Here is a 16,607-nt window from a genome sequence, read left to right as displayed (position 1 = left end):
AGAACAAAGGTAAAGAGAAAGAGTAAGAAATTGCTCATTAATTGAAGATGAAGGTCTACAAAGGATTGAACAAGCTCCTTCTTCAACATCCATGTTCATTAATGAAGAAAACCTCACTTTCTCTCTCTACCAATGAAGACTAACCCTAACCTAACCTAAAACTAAAAACTAATTAGAGAGAGGAATAGATAGTTATTGAATTGTTTTCTAATTACCCCAAAAATTGGGTATTTATACTAAGCTAATAAAACTAGGAAAAGAAAATAAAAATAAAAAGGAAAATAAAATAAGAAAACTAATATAAAAATAAAGGAAAGAAAATAAGAAAAAGTTAAAAGAAAAGAAAGAAAAAAAATAAAAAGAAAAGAAAAATAATAAAAACCAAATCAATTCCCACCCAAAACAATCAGCACCCCGATTTCCCCCTCTTCCCAATTCATGGCTGCTCTATCTCCATTGAAACGCACCACCATCACCACCGTTCATCAACTATCATCATCAAATCGAGGCCGTTCATCTTCATTAAAACCCATGTGTGAAGCTCGTGGAGCGGTTCGGTCGAACCATGGGTTGGTGCGGCCGAACTACGGGGTTGGTTCGGTCGAACCATGGGTATGTTCGACCACTCCTCTTCGATTAACGAAACCCACAAAGTCTCTGACTCTAACTTCGACCGAACCACCAACAGTTTGCCCGAACCCGATTGAAATCGAATTTGCTCTGATTTGGGGCTGTTGCTGTGTGAATTGGTGATGAAATGGCGCAATTGCTGCTGTAATTGATGCTGGTGGTGGCTGCTCTATTGCGCGGTGGTGGTAAGGTGGGATGCGGAGAGGGAGTAATTTCGCTGGTGGCTTTGATTTGCTGCTGTTTTGTGCTGATTTTGGTGATGTTGGCTGTGATGCGAGGGACGATAGCAGGTCGCAGGCTGCTGCTATATGTGGAGGAGATGGTAGCTGGCGATTTTGGCGGCTGACGGTGGTTGGTTTGGAGGTAATGGCTGCTGTAGGTTGCGTGAGGTGGAGCAGGGGTTGTGCTGCTGCCGTTGCTATTATTGTTGTTGTTGTTGTTATGGCTGGTGGTGGTTGTGAGTTGCGAGGTGAGGGTGGTGCGTAGGCAAATTGGAGAATTGGGCGTGGCTGATTGGTGTGGTGAAGGGTAAAGTGAAATGTGGGGTGTAGGATATGGGGCAGCAGCAAGGCAAGAAGCAAAGGAGTTAAGGAAAGATGTGTTGGATTTTACTTGTTAGATTGAACCTTAACTTTGGACCTTCAAATATAACTTTGACTAGAGACACATTCCTCGTCTCGGACACAACAAAACCGAAGGATGGAATTGGGAAAAAGATTAAGAATAAAATAAAATGAAAATAAAGAAAGAACGAAATAAAACAAAACCAAGACAAATAAAATAAGATAAATAAAATAGAAATAAATAAAATAAAATAGAAAATAAGAGACATAAAACTAAACTAAAAATAATTAAAACTACGCAAGCAAATAAAATAAAATAAAAAAAATAGGAAAATAGACTAAAACTAATAAAATAAAGAAAAAAAATAAAACACGCCAAAATTATCAACATAAACTAGAAACTTTATTAAAGAGAAAATAAGAGAATAAAAGGAAAAATAAGGAAAAACAAACACGAAAATAACCTAAACACTACCCCTAGGAGTGATATAAATGTCACTTATCAGTGGTTTGTGACAAGGGAATAAACGCGTCGTCAATTGTCTATCCCTAGATCAAATACAATTTATACAACCTAAACAAACCTAATACGAGTATAAGGCAAGCATAGGGGTCGAACCACAGAGAACGGTAAACACCACCAAATGTTATCAACAATTAAGCTAGTCCGGAATAGGGGATAAATAAATTAAAGTCTAAAAATGCTAAAACAAGAAATAAAACATTAAGGGAAATGGTTTAGGTATAGCATTCACTTGAACATAAACAAAGGCATAGAAATTGAATTAATTATGAACTAAACATGCTCGAATATCGAAATTAAGAATCCAATCTAGCCGCCTTCCGGGGTCAATTGGCTTCTCCTAACATAGCCTCTATGTTTCCACATTAGAACCATATACTAGGAGGTACTATTAAATAACAATCGATAGTAATGAACCTTAACTAAGTCAACTTCCGTTTCTTGTTAGCAAAGATTCACCTTTAATCAACCAACAATGTGCACTTGCAAGAAGATTAAAGAATATCAAGCATATAAAGACTTTAATCACAAATAAATCAATTCTAAACCCTAGAACATGCTCAAGGTCCAACTACACCACAACCATCCCCTTAATGGGGAAATTACTCACTAATCATGATAATAACAAGATTAATCAACAAATAATCAAGAATCAACATGATCAACAAGCAATACCAACAACTAAAATAATAAAAATAAACAAATAAAAATAGAGGAGAGAGAGTAAGAAATTGCTCATTAATTGAAGATGAAGGTCTACAAAGGATTGAACAAGCTCCTTCTTCAAAATCCAAGTTCATTAATGAAGATAACCTCACTTTCTCTCTCTACCAAAGAAGACTAATCCTAACCTAACCTAAAACTAATTAGAGAGTTGAATAGATAGTTATTGAATTCTCCCCCAAAACGTTCTAAAAAAGGGACTTATATAGTCCGTACAGAGTCAGCTGAGAAAAGGAGAGGTCCGACAGAACAAATGGGAAGGTTCGGCCGGACTACAGGGTAGGTTCGGCCGAACCATGGGTAGGTTCGGCCGAACCATGGGTAGGTTCGGCCGAACCATGGGTAGGTTCAGTCGAACCTCCCTGATCCTGGTCTGGTCGAACTCCTGTGGTTCGGCCACTCCTGCAAAACTGCCAATTCTCATCTTGCCCCTGCCTCGAAGTTCGGCCGAACCACTGAGCAGGTTCGGCCACACTTTGGTTCGGCCACACCATCAGGAGGTTCGGCCGAACCTCTTCTGAATCATGCTTCCTCTAGCTTCCTTTGAGCTTAGCTTCCTCCTCTTGAAAATCTCGATGGTTCCTACAAAGCATAAGCATGGAAAGCACAATAAGAACAAAGCGGGAAGACTAAGAAAAGGGAGGATAAAGGAGAAAGAAAAGAGAAAGCAAAGCTAAGTAAAAATGCTTAGAAAGAGGGCCAAACAAGTGCAAACGAGGGGAGAATCCTTAGAGAAAAAGGATAAAAGAGTGGCATAAATGCCACTCATCAAAATAAAGAACGAAATATAACAAATCAAAAGCAAATAAAATACGAAAATAAACTAAAAACTACGAAAAGAATTAAAACACGACAAAATTACCAAAATAAACTAGAAACTTTATTAAAGAGAAAGAAAGGAAAATAAGATAAAATAAACACGAAAATGACTCTAAAACTACTCCCTAAGAGTGACATAAATGTCACTCATCAGTTTGCCTCATGTATGTTGGTGGAGAGTTATAGGTTAAACTCTTTGGAAACCTTTACGAGACCTCACTAGTCCTCATAGGGACTTTGGGGTTTAAAGGGCTTGTTGTAGCTAAAAAAAACCGTGATTCCTACGTTAGTGAGTCTTAGTGTATATTCCCGTCTTATGTCTTTAAAAGTCTTTCATCCTTATTCTTTCTTTCTTTGTTTTGCTCGAGAACAAGCAAAAGTTTAGCTTAAGGGAATTTGATGAGTGTCATTTATGGCACTTATTTGGTTCTTTTTAGGGTGAATTTCATGTTATTCTATAGCTCTTTTACTTAGCTTTTCCTTAATTTTAGTCTTTATTTCTTTTAGTTTGCATTTTCTTAGTTGGATTTCTTTCTTTATGCATTTCTTGGTTTATTTTGTTATTTTCTCTTTTAGTTGCTTGTTTTCCTTTATTTTTCAGGATAAGGTCGTTATCAAAGTTTCCTTAGGCCTCTTCCCAAGTTTGGCATTGATTAGGATGTCTAATGTTCTCCATTTGAATCTCAAGCATGGAGAAGTGCAAGTTCCTAAAGTCCTTAAGCTGTGCATTCAAGCCGTGGGGGCATGATTTCTAGTGTTGAACCCACAAACATGGAGTTTAGAAACTGCAAGGTCCCGTGTTTATCAAGAGCATTAAGTGGAACGTACGACGAGCATCGGCATGATAGGGAAGAGGGTTGCCCTGTTACCAAGCGTGGGCGTGCCTTTCTGGGTCTCTGTTCTGTACCCAGACTTGCGCGGCCGCGCTCTCCCTTATAATTGGTCGCGCCTGTACGAGTTTATTTGGGGACGATATAACTAACTTCTCTTAGTTAGTTTTACTATAAATAGATTTAATTCTATTTTTAGAGAGGGAGGAATTTAATTTAGAAATTAGAATGGAATTAGAATTAGAATTTTAGAGAGAGAAACTCTAGATTGTAGAGAGAGAAGTTATTAATTGATGATTGAAGATTGGTAATTCTATCATTTTCTCCATTGAATTGAAGCAAGTTTGAAAGGATTTCTTTTACTTTAATGCAATCTTTTGCTTATCATTTCAATTGCTTGTTGATTGTTCCAGTTCGAATTGAATTTGTGATTGAATTAGTTTTATTGTTATAATGATGATGAAATTGTTGATTAGCTTAGTTTTGATTCTGATTTCAATGGATTGTGAGTAGTTCTCTTGCTAGGGGAGTGGTGAAGCATATATGAGTAATGGATTGATGCTAATTGGGGGAAATTGATGGAGTTGATGTTGTAATTAAATTGGTTGATTGATTAAGTGCATATGTGTGATTAATTGAAGACTAGTTAACGTTTATTATTACACTAGAATGCATTGTACGCTCGCATGGATATGGAAAATTGATTTATGGCTTGCTTTTGTTGATTGAGTGGGTTTACAAGGTTCCTAGTTAGAGTCTCTCGTAGTTGGAGCTAGCTTGACCTCTAGGAGATTATCCTACCTTACTCTCTTGATTGCTTAATTGATTTTCCCTCGCAACACTCGACTTAGTCATCTCTAATCCCAATTAGCTATATCCATTCCGAGTATATGCGGATCCTAACCCTAGTGCTTGATAATTTTGATTTCATTTTTGATTGTTTAGAACATACACACCTCACTTCATTGCTTCGAAATAACTTAGCTTTGACATTAGCATTCACCTCCCATTCCTAGTAGTTCGACCCTTGACTTACTCTATGCTTGGTATAGGGGTGTGTTGCGAGATTACAAATTTTCTTTTGACCGAGGGTAGATTAGTTTTCAACGACCTAGTCTCCGCCCTAGATCAACCACCGACCATTTGGTGCTCCATTTGTTTTGCAGGTACAATCGTCCTTTTGAATCCAGTCTTGAGCTGTAACTCTCCCAAGGGACACAAAACACCCCGAAACATTTGGCGCCTTCTATGGGGAGAGTACCTCTAAGATGGCCTCTCAAGAACAACATGTGCCGCCTCTAGAGACCAACCGGCCTCTGGAGGAAATAGTGGTCCAGACGGACCATGACTCAAGTGACGATGGAGACATCGAAATCTATGTGGCCCTAGACGGGTCACTCATCTCTAAGCGCCTCCGTCACAAAGACAGGCGGGAGCGCAATGCTAACCAGGCGGGTCCTAGCAAGCCTTCAGGGCAGCTGGTTGATGCCTCCTAGGCGGCAGGATCAGCCCAGTCACTTATGATGAGCTCATGAAGTTCATGAGTAGCCTCAAGGGTGAAATTAAAAGACTAATCAACAGTCGGCCACCAAGCCTGCTCAATCTGGAAAGCAAAAGTCGGTCCGGAGTCGACAGCCGACTCCTCATCCTACTCCAAAGGAGAGGGCTCGGCCCCAGTTTGATCTTTCAAGACTCCGTTTCCAAGAAACGATGACAAGAAAATCCATCCGGCATGTACAGCCAGATGGTAGCAAAAAGTCCTTTCTTGATGCTCCTCAGTACATCGACAAGCTAAGGAATCAACAGCTGTAAGAATCGGCTTCTACGTTGACTTATCACGATAGCTTTCAGAATTCCTCGGTGAGGAATTCTCCTACAGTACCGGGGACTCCATCAAGCGGCCCCCTCGTACAGTCTGGGCCTCATATAATCAACTCGACGCAGTATATGGCACAACCATTATACCGACCACCTGCTTTTCCCTACATCCAGCCTGCCTTCTTTGGAGGACAGGCGGCATACAACTATCAGCCTTTGGACTGGTAGCTTCGGCTACAAAACCTTAGGGAACAACCCTCTGCATTCTCCAGGGAAATAGCCGAGGCCGAACAGCTGGCCAAGGTGAAAAATATAATGGTTGGAACCTATGATTGTACCTCTAACCCAGAAGACCACCTCTTGGTATACACCCACCTCATGTACTTACAGGGGTTGGATGATGTCGCCTGGTGTCGATGTTTTTCAGCCACCCTAAAGGGCATAGCCCAGCAGTGGTTCGGCAATCTGCCGGCTGGTTGCATAAATAGCTTCAAGACGCTTGCGTACTTATTTGCTTCTAACTTCTCTATGAACATCCCTACAAAGAAAACGAGCCTAGATCTAGGCCATGTGCAGCAGGGAGATAGAGAGGGGGATGCGATCATACGTAAGGCGGTTCAATCTGGTGAGAATCCAGATCCAAGGACTATCTGACGAAGTGGCTTATACAGACTTTTTCAAAGGTCTGAAGGACGGGTCGACTTTCAAGTTCAAACTCGTCTGCAAGAAAATCTTCAACCTCCAAGGAGCCCTGATGGAGGTGGACACCTATATACAGGCGACCGAGCTCTCCTCCTCTAATAAACAATCGGACTCTAAGAAGTCTCACCGACAGAAGGAGAGTCGGCCTGCTCAGCCGTCTCTACAACCAGAAGAGAGCAAAAAGAAAAAACGGATTTGGGCGGTTGATAACTCCGATCAGCCGGCCTAGAACAAAAAGAAAGAGTGGAAGTCGTACGTTCCAAGGTACGAGTTCCACAAGGACAGCTACTCCATCTTCATGGAGATTAGGATCGGCTGACTCTTGAGAAGCCGACTCCTATGAAAGGTTTCGGTGAAAATCTGAACAAGAACAAGCACTGCCACTATCATGAGGATGTCGGCCATTACACAAACGACTTCTTCAGCCTCAAGCAGACGCTTGGCTGTCTGGCCAACAAAGGAGCGCTGAAATCCTATGTGAAATCCAAAGTGACTTCAAAATCAAATCCGAGGCAGTCGAGCAAGAAGACTCCCCAGCTTGCTATCTGCTCTAAAATGGATGAGGAATCGATTTATAAGATAGCAGGCGGATTCGCCGGAGGTGGCCCATCCATCCGGGGCAACAAGGACCATCTAAAAAAAATGGTCCATTTAGTGGATGAGGGACAGGCGGCCAACACATCCGCCTTCCCTGCAGTCATTATCACCGAAAAGGACAGAGGCAAAGTCCGTCGGCCACATGATGACCCTGTGGTCATAGAATGTAAAGTGGCCAACCAGTTGGTTGGTCGCATCTTGATTGACACAAGAAGCTCCTCAGACATCATCAGCCGCAAATATCTATCTAACCTCAAGTACAAGATGGATAGCATGATGGATGTCTCCCATCCCCTTGTGGGCTTTGGGGGAGGAGTTGTGCATCCAGTCGGACGCATTGATTTGCCCATCCGACTGGGGCAAAAAGTTAGCGGTTGGTACATGACCATCCGGTTCTTGGTGGTCGAAGAGCTAACCACCTAAAATCTTATCCTTGGTCGACCCACTCTTAACGAGTGCAAGGCTGTCATCATTACTGCTCTCATGCTTGTCAAGTATGAGAAGGATGATAGAACTATTGGCTCCCTAAACGGGGACCAGAAGACGGCTCGAGAATGCTATCTCTCAGACGTCAAGCCTGCGGCAACTGCAACCGGTCAGGGCAAAGAGTCAACAGACCTTGATGATGCCAAGGATGACCATCCGTCCTCACCAGCCGCCAAGAAAAGAAAGCATAATCCACTGGTGGTGGTAAAAAAAGAGAAGCAATAGCAATCACTGACCGAGGAGCGGTCAGACAACCTCCGTCCCCAGCCGGCTGGTGAAAACATTAACATTCCTCTGGACGACAATCGGCCAGAGCAAACTGTTAAGGTAAGGACAACTTCTTTTGCTAAGTTGGGTGCAAGCTTGCACCAACTGCTGAAAGAATTCAAAGACATATTTGCCTTTGAAGTGGAAGAGATGCCAGGCATGAACCCGGATCTTGCTGTCCACAAACTCACTGTGGATCCTAAAAATAAGCCCATTTGGTAAAAGAAAAGAAAGCATGGCGAGGAGAGAAGTTAGGCGACAGCCACCGTAGTTAAAAAGCTGCTTGACGCTGGGTTCATTCGGCCAAGTAACTTCCCTGATTGGGTTTCAAATATTGTGCTTGTAAAGAAGACGAATGGTACCTGGCGCATGTGTGTGGATTACACTGACTTAAATATAGCATTTCCGAAGGATAGCTATCCACTTCCAAAGATCAACAGTCTGTTCGACTCTACAGCCGGACATACCTTGATGAGCTTCATGGACGCCTATTCAAGCTTTCATTAGATTCCCCTGTGGAAAAAAAAATCAAGAAAAGACGGCATTCGTCACTTATCAGGGGTTATTCTGTTATAATGTGATGTCGTTTGGTTTGAAGAATGTGCCTGCTACTTTCCAACGCATGATTAATACAGTCTTCATTAATCAAATTGAAAGGAATGTAGAGGCGTACATTGATGATATGATAGTCAATCCAAAAAGCATGCGGATCACCTTGCTGACCTCCAAGAAACATTTTCCACACTCAGGCGGCACAAGGTCATGCTTAACCCAAAAAAGTGTGTCTTTGGTGTTGAGTATGGGAAGTTTCTCGGATACCTTATTGACCAAAGGGGGATGAAGGCCAACCCTGAAAAAATACAGGCGGTAATCGACATGCAATCGCCCCGTACTGTGAAGGAAGTCCAAAAATTAACTGGTTGTTTGGCAGTTCTGTGAAGATTTCTTAGTCGATCAGGCTACAAGTGCCTCTACTTCTTCCAGGCGATCAGGAAGAAGACTAGATTTGAATGGGGGGATGATGCTGAGGCGGCTTCCTAAAAGCTGAAAACGCGTCTGCATTCTTTGCCATGGTTGGTCAGCCCCTTGCCCAAAGAGGCGCTCTATATGTATCTAGCTGTTTCAGATCATGCCCTCAGTGCTGTTCTCTTAGCTGAAAGAGACGGCATCAAGCTCCTGGTCTACTCCATTAGTCACGTTCTTGGAAACGTGGAACTTCGGTACCCATGGTCGAAAAATTTGGTCTTTCCCTTTACATGGATGTCAAGAAGTTAAAACCTTACTTCTTGGCAAATCCGGTCGCAGTCTACACTGACCAACCGATCAAGCAGCCAATGACGACCCTAGAGTCTTCTAGCCGAATGCTCGAATGGGCTATTGAGTTGTAGGGACTGGAAATCACTTTCGAACCAAGGAAGGCAATAAAGGGGCAAGCATTTGCCGACTTTATTTTTGAAATGACAAGGCCAGCTGAGCCGGACAATATCAATCAGGTTTGGAAAGTGTATGTGGATGGAAATTCCACGATGAATGGCTGTGGTGCAGGCGTAATTTGTCAGCCAGACAAATATGAATATGCACTACGGTTCAAGTTCAAGGCCTCAAATAATGAGGTCGAGTATGACGCCCTGCAAGCCGGCATCCGGATGTGCAAGGCGGCAGGGGCCACCAAAATTGACGCCTGGTCTGACTCACAATTGGTCGTTAGCCTGTACAATGGTGTCTATGAGGCCACCCATCCGGTTATGATAAAATACTTATAGGCGGTCAAAGCTGAAATTGGGACACTTGAAGACTTCAATCTAGGTCAAGTGCCCAGATCAACAAACAATCAAGCGGATGCTCTGTGAAAACTGGCATCATCCGCCTCCTGTAAAACGCCTTGGTCAGTCTTCAGGGAAGTCATGGAAAAAAGAAGTATATCTGATGAAGACCGCATTAGAGTACTTGACCAAAGCTCTACCTGGACGGAAAACATCCAGGCATATCTAACAAACGACACCCTCCCAGAATCACCTCAACAGGCAACCGTGTTGAAGAAACAGGCTTCAAGCTTTGAGATAAGAAAAGGAGAGCTCTTCAAAGCAGGCTTTCTAAAGCCCTTTTTGAAGTGTGTGACCCCAGAAAAGGGGCAAGAAATTCTTGAAGAATTGAATGTCGGATACTGTGCCTCTCATGTAGACGGCAGATCCTTAGCTGTTAGGGCCAGGCGGCATTAATTTTGGCCTACCCTTGAGGCGGATGCTACGGAGATGGTTAAAAAATGTGACAAGTGTCAAAAATTTGGCAAGCTAATCCATCGTCCGGCCACCGACCTAACGACAATCCACAATCTTGTACCATTTGCTAAATGGGGTATGGACATCCTGGGCCCATATATGGCTGCTCTAGGCGGCAAGCGCTACATCTTAGTGGCTGTGGACTACTTTACCGAATGGGTAAAGGCGGAGGCGGTCAAAAACATCAAGACAAAGGACGTCATTTCCTTCATTTGGAAGAATATCATCATCCGTTTTGGGGTGCCTATGTCTATGGTTTTTGACAATGGTCCTCAGTTTCAGACCCCTCAACTAAAGACTTGGCTGGGAGATCAGGTGATCTCCAATTATTTCGCATCAGTCGGCCGAACCCAAGAAAACGGCCAAGTCAAAGCCTTCAACAAGTTAATCTTATACGACATAAAAAAGAAAATTGAAAGAGCTGGCGGCCTATGGGCGGATGAATTACCACACGTCCTATGGCCATCAGAACAACAGCGAAAGGGGAAACTGGATAAACCCCATTTCTCATGGTGTATGGGGCAGAAGCTGTCTTTCCCATTGAACACTATGAGCCGACTCTTCGGATTATGCTATATGATGAAGATGCAAATTGGGAGGCCATGCGCCTGGCACTGGACTTGCTCCCAAAGCGCAGGGGCAATGACGCCTTGCGCCATGAGATCTACCTCCTGAGAATGACTTGGGCCTACAACAAAAGAGTACACAAGCGTCCTTTAAAAGTTGGGGACATTATGTTACGGAAAATGGAGGCAGCCGGTAGGGCGAATGAACAAGGAAAGCTAGCCTCAATTTGGGAAGGCCCCTACCGAATCTATGAAGAAGTAAAAGGCAGCACCTACCGCCTGTAAACACCAGACGGCAAGAAGCTATCTAGAACCTTGAATGTAGATAACTTACAGAAGTATTACTTTTAAAAAATTTGTAAAGTTTTTGACTTGTTAATGAAATTTTGCCTTCATTTCATACTTATCTTTATTTACTTTATTTTGAGTATCGATTGCACAAAGTGCAGAAGGATTACGCTCCCAATAATGAAGGATGTCGCCTGCACGATGTGCCATTGGATCCTACTTACCTTTTACAGTTCCAGCTGCACAATGTGCAGACGAACTAATTTATAATTAATGACGATGCTTGAATAATACCTGCACAATGTGCAGACGGACAACGTCGAGATTTTACTAGCTACTGCCTGCACAATGTGCAGGCGGCCAAGTACGCTTTAAACTTTAAATGGTTAAGGGATCGTTTGCCCCAACAGCAGACACCCAAGATCCTTAAGAAGGGACCCGACTGCACCAAAATAGTCGCCTTAAAACTTATTAAATCCTTAAGCCAAATTAATAACTTGGCAGCTTTATTATTTATTTTTTAAGCTAAGTCAATGACTTAGTGGCTATTTGTTCTATAAATGAGGCCAATGGTCGGATGAACATTATTTAAACTACCGTCTGCTCTAACATGAGTACGACTGTCTGCTCCAACATGAGTTAGATAACCGACGACGTCCATCCTGGCGAATTCGTCAAGGAGAAGCATCTCCCATTTGGGTAGCACATTGCTCTACAAATACAACAAGCGGCCCTACCGAATGCGATAAGGCAGCGCTCGCAGTCGTTTGGTTTAATCTAAATTAAAATCTAAAAAGAGTTGAGTTTTCCGGCTACTCTAGCACAGGCGCAAAACGGCTACTGTTTTATATTAGAGGCTACCTTACCGCCTGTTCTTGCTATGGGGCAATCACCATAGTGATTGATTGACTTAGAAACCATTCATACTCTTTAAAATATAAAAATTTGTAAGTCAATCAATCCACGCAACTGAAACCAATCGACATCCGGCATAGGGCAAGAACATTCGCATACTATACAAGTTAAAATACTTAGCCAAAAATTCTATGCATAAAAAATTGAAAGCTTTGAAAATTTTTAAAGGACAAACACCAATATGAATATAACTGGTCAAACGACCGGATGCTTCTTAAATAAATAAAGCAGCCGTCAAAATAGATGACTGAAATTGTTAGCTGGCCTTGCCAGAAATTGTCAAATCACCCAACCCCTCGGTCGGTAAAATAAAAGATTACACGGCACACAGGCCGGAAAAGCAGAATACTTGGCCATTCGCCCGTAGGAAAAAAGAACTTAAAGCTTAAAGATCAGGGGAGTTTCTCAGCATTGGCATCCGCCTTGTCCTCCGGCGCCTGCTCCTTTGTCTCTTCATCCTCCCCCTGAATCATCCCCCTCGTCCTCCGAAGAGGAGTCACCAGAAAAGTTGGACCCCTCCTTGGCATCTTTGGCAGCCGCTTCCCTCTCGGCCGCCTCCTTAGCTTCCCTCAGGAGTCGAACATTAAACTCGTCATTTACCTTATCAAACTGAACCTTCCAAGTTTGAAAGTCGGCTGTACAGCTGCCCAGGCCCCACGCATGATGGATTCGTTGTCATCCATCATTTGTTTGACCAGGGGCTGTTTTTCCTCCTCCATCAAGGACCTATACTTGTTCCAAAGTTGGGTCTCTTTGTTCTGCAGCCGCCCTCTGAGTCTCTTGACCGTCTCCCTAAGGTTAGTTGCCTTGGTTTGAGCCTCCTTGAGGGGATCCGTCTTCTCCTCGAGGGCTTTGACCTCATCTTGGAGTTCCTTGACCCACTGCCTCGCCGCGCCCAAGTTCTGCTGGATTTGCAGATTTACCGACGCTTGGGAATACATCATATCAAGTGTTAGAATCTCATTTTGAGCAATCTCCAACTGAGCTTTTTTCAAGGAAGAGGCGGCCCGAACATTCCCTGCCTTTACCTCTCTAGTCTTGTCGTTGAGTGGCCTTTTAAGACCACTCACGCGCAGCATAACCTGCAGTCATCCCAAAGCAAAAGAAATAATTGGAAATCATTCGATAAAGACATCAATCAAGTAATAAGATAAAGTCTTACCTCGCAGAGAAGCGCCAGTACGGCGTCGAGGTCAAGGCTGCCGACTCCTTTGACAACCACCTTATCATCAGGATCAAGCGTCCTAAGGACAGTCGGCCTCGCTGGAGCATCTGTCAATACAAGCACAATAAATTAAGAACATTGAAAAGACAGTTGCATTTTTTAGCATTGAAGAGTATGGCCAGATGGCCGGATGAGTTACCTCCCTCTCCCCCTACGGCTTCGCTGCCGCCAGCTGCGCCGACAGCAGTGGTGAGTGGCTACTTGCTACTCTTTGACACTCGATGTTGAGCGTCCGGCTTGGATGGAGTGTGAAGGGAAAGAGGTGCCCGTTCCCTTCTTCGTCTTGGTTGCAACGTGTTTCCTGCGGCTCTGGGAAACATCGCTAGCCGACTGCTTACGCAGCTTGGGATCCGGCTGTGAGGAGGGGGCAGGCTTTGATGAGCCAGCCTACAAAGAATTCACATGTGATATCTTGAGAAAAATTACATCAATTAATTCATTGAAAAAATTTCAAGATTGAACAACTTGTTACTTAAGGAGCGTCGCCTAGCGGCTACTCATTCGAGCACTTGAGGTTCGCTAGGTAGAAAGCAGTAAAGACAGCCAGCTTCTTGTGTGTAGGAAGCTTTGCCATTGCTATATCTGCACAAAACAACAATAAGAGTTAGAAATGAAATGAATGAAATCAATATGAGTAGCAAAGTTAAAAAATTCAAGCGGTCATCTACCTCTCAGCATTTTTGTACTAAGGCCACAGGCGGCCAAGTACGTCCCGTCCGAGAGCCACTTGAATCGGGGAATATAACTTCCTTGACCCCCGTCTCTTGGTTTGTTCGGACGGCAACAGTAAAAAGGCCCGATCAAAAATCTCCTCTTGCGCCCGCCTGTGAACAGGCGGAAGCTTAACAATTTGCTCTGGCTGACTGTCGTTCAAAAGAATATCAATGTGCTCACCAACTGGCTGGGGACGGAGGTCGTCAAACCGCTTCCCGGTCAGTGATTGCTATTGCTTTTCTTTTTTTTTTTTACCATAACCAGCGGATTGGGTTTTCTTTTCTTGACGGATGGTGGGGTTGGATGGTCCTCCTTGATATCATCAAGGTCTTTTGGCTCTTTGCCCTGACCGGCTGCAGCAATCGCTGGCTTGACGTCCGAGAGATAGCACTCTCGAGCTGTCTTCTAGTGCCCGTTTAGGGAGCCAATAGTCCCATCATCCTTCTCAAACTTGACAAGCACGAGAACTGGAATGATGACTACCTTGCACTCGTTAAGAGTGGGTCGGCCAAGGATAATATTGTAGGCGGTCAGCTCCTCGACCACCAAGAACCGGATGGTCATGTGCCAACCGTTACCTTTTTCCCCCAGTTGGATGGGCAAATCAATGCGTCCGACTGGATGCACAACTCCTCCCCCAAAACCCACAAGGGGGTGGGAGACATCCATACTACTATCCGGCCTGTATTTGAGGTTGGATAGACATTTGTTGCTAATGATGTCTGAGGAGCTTCCTGTGTTAATCAAGATGCGACCAACCAGTTGGTTAGCCACTTTTACATTCTATGACTACAGGGTCATCATGCGGCTGACGGACTATGCTTCTGTCCTTTTCGGTGATGATGACTTCATGGAAGGCGGATGTGTTAGCCGCCTGTCCCTCATCAACAAAATGGACCCTCTTTCTTAGATGGTCCTTGTTGCCTCGGATGGTTAGACCACCACCGGCAAATCCGCCTGCTATCGTATAAACCGGTTCCTTATCCGTTCAGAGCTGATAGCAAGCTGGGAGTCTTTTTGCTCGACTTCCCAAGATTCGATTTTGAAGCAACTTTGAACTTCACATAGGATTTTAGCGCTCCTTTGTCGGCCAGACGGCCAAGCTTCCGCTTGAGGCTGAAGCAGTCGTTTGTGTCATGCCCGACATCCTCATGGTAGTGACAGTGCTTATTTTTATTCCGATTTTCAGCGGAACCTTTCATAGGAGTCGGCTTCTCAAGAGTCTGCCGATCCTTAATCTCCATGAGGATGGAGTAGCTGTCCTTTTGGAACTCGTACCTTGGAACGTACGGCTTCCACTCTTTCTTTTGCTTCTAGGCCGGCTGATCGGAGTTATCAACCGCCCAGATCTGTTTTTCTTTTTTCTCTCTTCTGGTTTTAGAGATGGTTGAACAGGCCGACTCTCCTTCTATTGGTCAGACTTCTTAGAGTCTGACTGCTTATTAGAGGAGCAGAGCTCAGTCACCTGTATATAAGCATTCGCCTCCATCAGGGCTCCTTAGAGGGTGAAGATTTTCTTGCGGATGAGTTCGAACTTGAAAGTCGACCCGTCCTTCAGACCATTGAAAAAGTTTGTGTAAGCCACTTCGTCAAACAGTCCTTGGATCTGGATTCTCACTAGATTGAACCGCCTGACGTATGATCGCAACCCCTCTCTATCTCCCTACTATACATGGCCTAGATCAAGGCTCGTTTTCTTTGCAGGGATGTTAATAGAGAAATTAGAAGCAAATAAGAACGCAAGCATCTTGAAGCTGTTTATGCAACCAGCCGGCAGATTGCCGAACCACTACTAGGCTATGCCCTTCAGTTTGGCTAGGAAGAATCGACACCAGGCGACATCATCCAACCCCTGTAAGTACATGAGGTGGGTGTATGCCAAGAGGAGGTCTTCTAGGTTGGAGGTACCATCATAGGTTCCAACCATGACATTTTTCACCTTGGCTGGCTGTTCGGCCTCGGTTATTTACTTGGAGAACGCAGAGGGTTGCTCCCTAAGATTTTGTAACCGAAGTTTCCAGTCCAAAGGCTGATAGTTATATGCTGCCTGTCCTCCGAAGAACGCATGCTGGATGTAGGGCAGAGCAGGCGGTCTGTATAATGGTTGTGCCATATACTGCGCCGAATTGATCACATGAGGCCCTAACTGTACAAGGGGGTCTCTTGAAGGAGTCCCCTGTACTGAAGGAGAGTTCCTCACCGGGGTATTCTAAAAGCTATCATGATAAGTCGACCTAGAAGCCGACTCCGACAGCTGCCGATTCCTTAGCTGGTCGATGTTTTGACGAGCATTAGGAAATGATTTTTTGCTACCATCCGGCTGTACATGCCGGATGGCCTTTCTTGTCACCGTTTCAGGGAAACGGAGTCTTGATAGATCAAACTGGGGCTGAGCCTTCTCCTTTGGAGTAGGGGAAGGGATCGGCTGTTTGTCCCGGACCAACTTCTAATGTCCAAATTTAGCAGGCTTGGTGGCCGATTGTTCCTTTCTAGGAGCAGTTGTCCGCTTCTTGATTAGTCCCTTAATTTCACCCTTGAGGCTACTCATGAACTTCATGAGCTCATCACGACTGACTAGGGCTGATCCTGCCGCCAATGAGGCATCGGTCGGCTGCCCAAAGGGCTTACTTAAAGGTCCAGGGAGCCTGTTAGGACCCGCTTG

Source organism: Chenopodium album, chromosome 9, assembly GCF_948465745.1.
Source record: "Chenopodium album chromosome 9, dcCheAlbu1.1, whole genome shotgun sequence".
NCBI lineage: Eukaryota > Viridiplantae > Streptophyta > Magnoliopsida > Caryophyllales > Amaranthaceae > Chenopodium > Chenopodium album.
Note: the sequence above shows the minus strand (reverse complement) of the source record.